The sequence below is a fragment of the Planococcus citri genome, chromosome 1, assembly GCF_950023065.1.
Source record: "Planococcus citri chromosome 1, ihPlaCitr1.1, whole genome shotgun sequence".
Lineage (NCBI taxonomy): Eukaryota > Metazoa > Arthropoda > Insecta > Hemiptera > Pseudococcidae > Planococcus > Planococcus citri.
Genome location: NC_088677.1, coordinates 3,244,958 through 3,252,135, shown reverse-complemented (window position 1 = coordinate 3,252,135; position 7,178 = coordinate 3,244,958). Strand labels below are relative to the sequence as shown.

Sequence of the window (7,178 nt, the reverse complement as noted above, 5' to 3'; positions counted from 1 at the left end):
GATCTAATTCAGGAAATTGAAAGCATTTTTACACAACTTCTCAGGATTAGCAGGGGCCTTTAAGGATTAACTCTGAATTCGTAAAATCGTACCTAATCAATTAATCATCTCCCCAATGGACTTGAGCAGCTGTGATTTTGGCTGAAGGGTATGTGCTTCATACTTTATCTACATATATTAACACTGCTGTTGCCCGGATCTGAGATTCCGGCCAGAAAACGACTTTATACATCGTGTCAAAAAAATAAACACACAAACAATCCTGTGGATACATTTTTATACATTACAATTTTTGTAGAAGATATATATTCTAACATATCAACTATAAGTATAATTACGAGGGAACAGATTTAATTGATTTGGTCACTGGGGAGAATGCAACTGCTGTGGTGTAATCGAATTTCTCTTTCAGACAGTAATTAAAAAGGGGTATAAGTACGGTCTGGTTTCCATTTTTGAAGTTTTCAACTTCTACATATTTTAATAGTTGGTCTGGCGGAGTGTTTTCTAAAATGCAGCTGATTGCAATATTAAGAAAATTTAGGTCTTCTAATTGAAAGTCATACGTCGGCCAATTTTCGAATAGAAATGTCGTAAATTCACGTACGTTTTTTCCGGAAGGGGGGTGGTGGGAAAAAGCACTTGTGAAGATGTGATGGTGGTACGAGAAGGTCGTATTACGGGTAAAAGCTTATGCAGAATGTAATCGACCATTAGGTTCAACCGTACAAGCGACGCGCAAAATTGTATCTGGAGTGTGGTTATATTGTGGTATTCAGCCGCATGTTGTTCAAGGTAAGAGTTGAGATAGTTGTTCAAGCGTGATACGTATTTACTTTCTGTCTCCGTAATGAAGTAGTACCATAGACAAAAATGTTTATCGGCCAAATCCAAGTCGGCGGGAAAATCTGTAGCGAAAATATCGTTTATTTTTTCGTAATACAGTTTTGGAATTTGTACTTTGCACTCCTCGCTACCCACGTCGTCATTGTACACTCCCCTAATAATATGATCATGATGATAGAACGCCTGTTTGCTTGGATTCTGAAAGAATTCCAGAAATGTTTTCGTATGTTGGGCAGCGCAATGGAAATAAGTGAACATCTGCAAATACAAATACAAGGGAAATTACTGGTGGTGAAATGATTTATGTAATGTAGAATATAGCAAACACTCAAAAAATTCCCCAAAAAAGAATGAAACCCGCCCCATCCCACTAAAATTGACCTAAGAAGCCCACATTTTAAACATTGAAGAGTGATATTCCAAAACTCGCTTTGTCCATTTTCACAACTTTTCAGGAGAGAGGAAAAACAGTTTCCCTTTAAAAGGGTAAATTGGCTTTTTAGGCGAGTTTAGCACTTTATTTGGGTGGATTTATGATGTAGGAGTGTAGGTATACATTTCATCCACTAAATACTGCTGAAAAAAATTTCAATAACAATGGACAAAACGCGTTTTGGAACATTATTTTTTTTTTTAATTTTTAGTCAATTGGCTATTTAGGTGAGTTTAACACCTCATTTTGGTAGGTTGATGATGTAGGAATGTGAGTTAATACTTCATCTACCAGGTACCACTGAAAACCCAACTTTGATAAAAATGGACAAAGCGAGTTTTGGAATATCACTCTTCATATGTACAATGAGGGAGTGCTAATTGAGTGTATTTTGCATATTTCATCCTTCCTACATATGTACCTTATTTGACCCCTTTGCATGGTCAAAAAGTGCGTTTTGGGTTATTTCCCTTTTTTCAACTCTTACCTATGATAGGACAGCTTGTAACTGAAGAGTGATGGAAGGGTGTTACTGAAGTGCCTTTTACAGGTTTCAACCTTCTAATTACATTTCGACCTCTTTCAAGGATCAAAAAGCGGATTTTGGGTTATTTTACATACATTTCAAATTTTAGGACAGCTTGTAGCTGTTCCAAATTGATCTAGGAGGCTGAAATTTCGCATGCACATCTGGAAAGTGACCTATAGATGTACCTTTTTGTTGGTTTCGACTATTCAATCCCTCCCTAGAACACCAAACTAGCAGTCGAAATTAAGTATCACGCCCATTATTGATCCTTGAGAAAGCTTTCCAACTTAATTATGCATTTTTTTAAATGCAAATACCTATAGTAAATGAATAAAATGAGAAATCTCTTTGCACGCTATTTACAGGAATGTCTCAAGATCCTACCTCGCCCCCCCCCAGTTCAAAGTTACCCATGCTCACAGTTCTTTATTTATGTTGCTCATCTTTTAAAAATACAGAAAAAAGATTTTTTTCTTAAAACAAAAATGTGGCTTTTACGCAGCGGTTGACTGTTACGATTTGTATGTACGAGTAGGTACTTACAGAATGTTCTCTTAGTTCTTCTATAATAGACGCTAATCGGTTTTTATCGGTAAGTAAGCCCTGATATTGGGTAAGTGATTTCTTATTTTCCAAGAGTGATTCCGCTATTATCGACCGATCTGTTTCAAAAGCACGTTTAATAATGTTGATACCATCGATTGGTAATTTATAATCAGGATCTATAAGATATGAACAATTCTATTAAAAAGTGCATGTCGCGGTAGGGAATTGATTAAATATGTACATATTTACTTACTTACTTACCATATTTTTTTCGTATTAATTCGCTTGAATTTTCACTGTTACAAGAAGTTAATTCGATAAACAGCAAACTTACAGCAAGGATCAACTTCATCTTCATTAATAGGTACAAATTATACATACCTATTATCTGAAACATAAATTTTTAACGTACGTATCGATGATTGATTTGTCGAATTGAAATACATAATTATTTACCGTATATTTGTAATGGGAGTTTTGAGTGCTAGGCCTATACCCGTTTTCGGAAAACTTAAGAACTGGTTGTTTTGAAATTCAAAAAACAGTTTTTTTTCAAAATGACCTCACTTTGGGGCCTGGGGGGGGCACTATTCCTCCGTAGGGGCACGTGGGAGGCTGAAATTTTTTTGGGGGTTATTTCAACTCTGAATCTCCAACATATGTACTTCAATTTCAGCGAAATCGATGATTATGGATTTTATCCGATCCACCCTATACTGCACATTAGGTACCTACATTAGGAAACAAATTATCTAATGCGCGCATTAGGCAATTATGCAGGTTTAGCGTAACACATATTTTTAAAAAATAGATTACCTTCGTGATTTAATATTATTCTGGCATAGTATTACCGATTGCAATAGTTCAGGCAAATAAGAATATTATACCTACATACCTAAGCAGAGCAGTGCGCACAAAAAAATAATAAAAAAAATGATGTACTTCCAACTCGACAGAACGACCACAGACAAATTGGATATAAGTCAACTAAACACGAAAATGAACATCAATTGCAAATTAAAATCGCCGAATATTACGTACCTAGATAATTAATATTCCCGGATCGGGGATTTTATCTCGTTTAAATCGTTAATAAAGCAATAAGTATAATCAGGCCTTTTTTTGTATTTCGTTTCTGAGAAGGACGCTAAATTGAAATTGCAAGCCCCTAATTTCCATACCACCCCCCCCCCCCCCCCGGCCACTGTACATAATTTGAATTCTTGAGAGAAAAAAATCGAAGTTTCAACCTTTAAATTTTTATAAAATTTCATATAAAATGGAGATGAAAAGCTGAAATTTACTCTACACTCCAATTTTAACACCTTTTGAAGACGACTTCAGGTAGGTTCAAGTCATTTTGGAGCCTCCAGCGACCTTTTTGAAAATTACTGGAGCCTCTAGTAGATTTTTTTGAAACTCGAAATTTCCACATTCTGTTTCTTGATTGTTAACACAATACTTTCCATCTTTTCTTCGCATGTATGCTATTCCACTTCTCCTTTTCTTATGGGCAGCCATCATCTGCTTCACTTTTGTATGTATTTCTCTAGAGTTGTGTCTTTTCTCCAGTTCTTCTACTTCTCGACACTTCTCTTCATACCATTCATTTTTGGCCATTCTGCACATTCCCATGATCTTGTGATTTAGTTCTGTGTATTCACTACTTGGTCTGTTTGCATTCCTTCGTTCTTCCATCAGATTCAGTAAGGTGCACCGGGGCAAGTCAGAATGATTTTTCGCAATTTCAACTTTGACCAGCTGTTACTCCCCTTCTAATGAACCAATATGAATAAAATTTATTATGTAGGTTCCCATAAGGGTTCTTAACCTATGGTGAAAATTTGAGCACGATTGACCCAGCAGATTTCGCTCAGTGGAATAAAATATAAACTGGTCTGACTTACCCCAATTGGAGGAAGTCAGAACAGGCTAAACTTTGCAGAGGCGTAGATCACAAACGGAGCGTCCTAGAAAAATTGCACAGAAACAAAATTGTGGAGAATTTAATTCTCTTTGAGATTACTCTCATCAGATTTTCACTAGGACGCACGGTTCGTCCGCTACATGCGAAAAACTAAGAAATAGAAAGTCTGTATTTTAGAACAAATTCAAAACAAGTTCAAAACAACAACAAAATACAATTGAACCAAAGACATCTAAAATGAAACTGAATCGCTAAAATTTTTATGCCATGATGAAGTAGGGGTAGTACCCTCAAGTCACCTTTAGTGGCACTTCGCCAGATATAAACCTCTAGGTGCTAGAGCAAGTTTTCTAACTTACCCCGAATTCCAACTTCCCCCGGTGCACCTTATCTCTTGAGCTATCCATGGTTTGTGTTTTCTTTCATCTTTGAGTGGAATAGACTTTTCTGCTGCTGTTTTAACCTTTCGCTTCCATTCTTGCCACTTTTCTTCAGTACCTTGTTCTTCTTCCAACTTGTCTTCCTTTTGTTTTTCCAGTTCTTCTTGGAATTTCTTCTGCGCATGCTTTGATTTGATCTTTGCAATGTCAAGTTGTTGGTATTGTTCTTTGCTCTTCTTCTGGCTCTTCATGACTATCTGGCATTTTGCAGCCAGTAGCTTATGGTCAGTGTTGCAGTCAGCGCCAGGATATGTATGACAGTTCTTCACCATGTTCTTGAATCTTCCTTTTACAAGTATGTATAGTCTATCTGGTTTCTGGCTCGATCTCCAGGACTGACCCATGTGTATAATCTTCTTGCATGTTGTTTGAACCAGGTACCTATTGCATATTATTAGATCGTGTCTTTCTGCGAACTCTACGAGCATTTCTCCTCTTTCATTCTGCTCTCCAAGTGCGTGCTTCCCCCTTCCCTGCCACTTGGCTACCATGATCATTCCCGACTTTGGCATTGAAGTCTCCCATCAAAAACACAACATCATTGTTTTTTGAGCAGCTCATTACTTCTTCTAGGTCATTGTAGAAGTTATTGATTTCTGCTGTACTGCTTTCTGCTGTTGGCGCATAAACTTGAATTATCACGATTGGTTTTGGCTTGACCTCCAATCTCACAAATATTATCCTCTCTGATTTTGGAATTATGGCACTGATTTTATCGCTGATTCTGGTATGTATTAATATACCCACACCTAGTTCGTGTGTGGCTTTTCCAGCGTAGATCATTTCGTAATCCTTATCTACCTGGTTTCTGCCATTTCCAGTCCATCGGGTCTCGCTTATTCCTAATACGTCGATTTGTAATCTCCTGGCTTCCTTGATTACATTGGCAACCCCATTGGGGGAAAATCTGCCCATACGCTGAAAAAGACGCCAAAACCAGCTGGTTTATTGACGTATTCCAAATATACACGTGAAAAAGCGCTGTCCAGAAGGCGCATTGGGGCACTGAAAGAAAAATCTGCTAAAAAATACGCTACAATAATATTCTGTAGCGTGTTTTCTTGCGTAAGGCCACAACACTTTCAAATTAAGTGGCGTGTTTTTTGCGTTGGAAGAAACCAGCTACAAAATACGCTACAAGCAGGTTTCTTGGCGTAATTCTTTCGCGTATTTTATAAACACAAGCGTAAATGTGGTATTTTACACTTATGTTTTCACGTAGTATAGAGATTTTGCGTTCATTTCAATACATCTTCTGGTGGCCAGGTTGGTAGAGAAGTCGTCTACCAACTTGGAGACCCAGGTTCGATCCCCGGTGGTGCCAACATTTTTTCATCAACATTGGACATCGGCAGAATTTATCGGGTGAAAAAATACGCGCGCCGATTAATGAGCAGAAAAGTATTGGCGGAAAGTGTTGCAATTCCTGCCGCGTTTTTTGTCGCGTATCATCGGCAGATTTTTACCCAATGGGGAAGTTGTCCAATTTTATACAAGGTTCATACATTCCAGGTTGCGACGTTGATGTTGTTCCGCCTTGTTTTAACTCCGCATATTCTTAGCACCCTATCCGGCTGCCTTGGCGGATGAGGATCAGCCTGACGGAGACTTAGGGCCGTTGCTAAATTGATGTCCATATAATTCTAGGGAATTTTAATGGTGTTGGTTTCCCGTTGCCTTCCACCATGATTTTCTGTTGGGGTTTACTCCCTTAGCCAAATTTGCCAGTTTTTAGGCGCTGGTATTCGCCTACTCACTCTGAAGCTCTTGCGCTTCCCTGGGGCTGGAAGGAGTGAGTTGTTGGTGTTCTGCAGCTCTTATGCATTCTTGTTTGTAATCCGTATTTATGTAGAGGCTTGGCCTTCGACTTGCCACTCCTCCCCGTTGTTCCACCAACTGGAGAATTCTGCTTTAGCCATGTTTATTGATTCCGAGTCCATCGAACAGCAACATGTTACCACCTCGCACGATGTGGATGCGCAGAATACCCCTGGTGTTGTCTTCGCCTTCTCATCTGTCCTGGGGGACTGGCTCCTCTTGATGATCCGAGCTACTACCTAGAGACTACCTCTAGCGACAACAACCTGTGCCCTCGCGGGGCATTCACTACTCACGGATACAGAATTTTTCTCCCAAAAAACGCGATTTTTTGGCTATACTGTCCTAGGGAGGTGGGTAGGGGGGCGGGAATTCCGCTCGAAAATTTTCATTGGAGGTACCCACTTCCCAACAATAATCCATCATAATTTTCCAAATCTGGGAACGGGGCCGTTTCGCGTTTCGCCTATCTTATCGTGGAATACCCTTTCAAAAGTTGTTAATAAACAAGGAGAAAATTTTTTGAAAAAATTGGAAAAATTGATACATCGTGTAAAGTTTTTTTGATTACAGAAATGAGATGGATACTGACAACGAGACTCGTTTGGTTTTCCATTCAAATCCTGGCCCATTACAAGA

At 38.6% G+C, this 7,178-nt stretch overlaps 1 long non-coding RNA gene across 2 annotated transcripts; it reads right to left on the bottom strand.

Annotated features, from left to right (window-relative positions):
- Window positions 1-260: 260 nt before the first annotated feature.
- LOC135844954 (uncharacterized) lies at window positions 261-3,409 on the bottom strand. Of its 2 annotated transcripts, XR_010558678.1 has the most exons (5): window positions 3,171-3,409; window positions 2,811-3,085; window positions 2,616-2,742; window positions 2,352-2,530; window positions 261-1,104 (listed from the first exon to the last, which is right to left on the bottom strand). It is a non-coding gene; the product is annotated as an uncharacterized LOC135844954 (long non-coding RNA). The 2 variants fall into 2 exon arrangements; XR_010558679.1 differs by lacking the exon at window positions 2,811-3,085.
- Window positions 3,410-7,178: the final 3,769 nt, after the last annotated feature.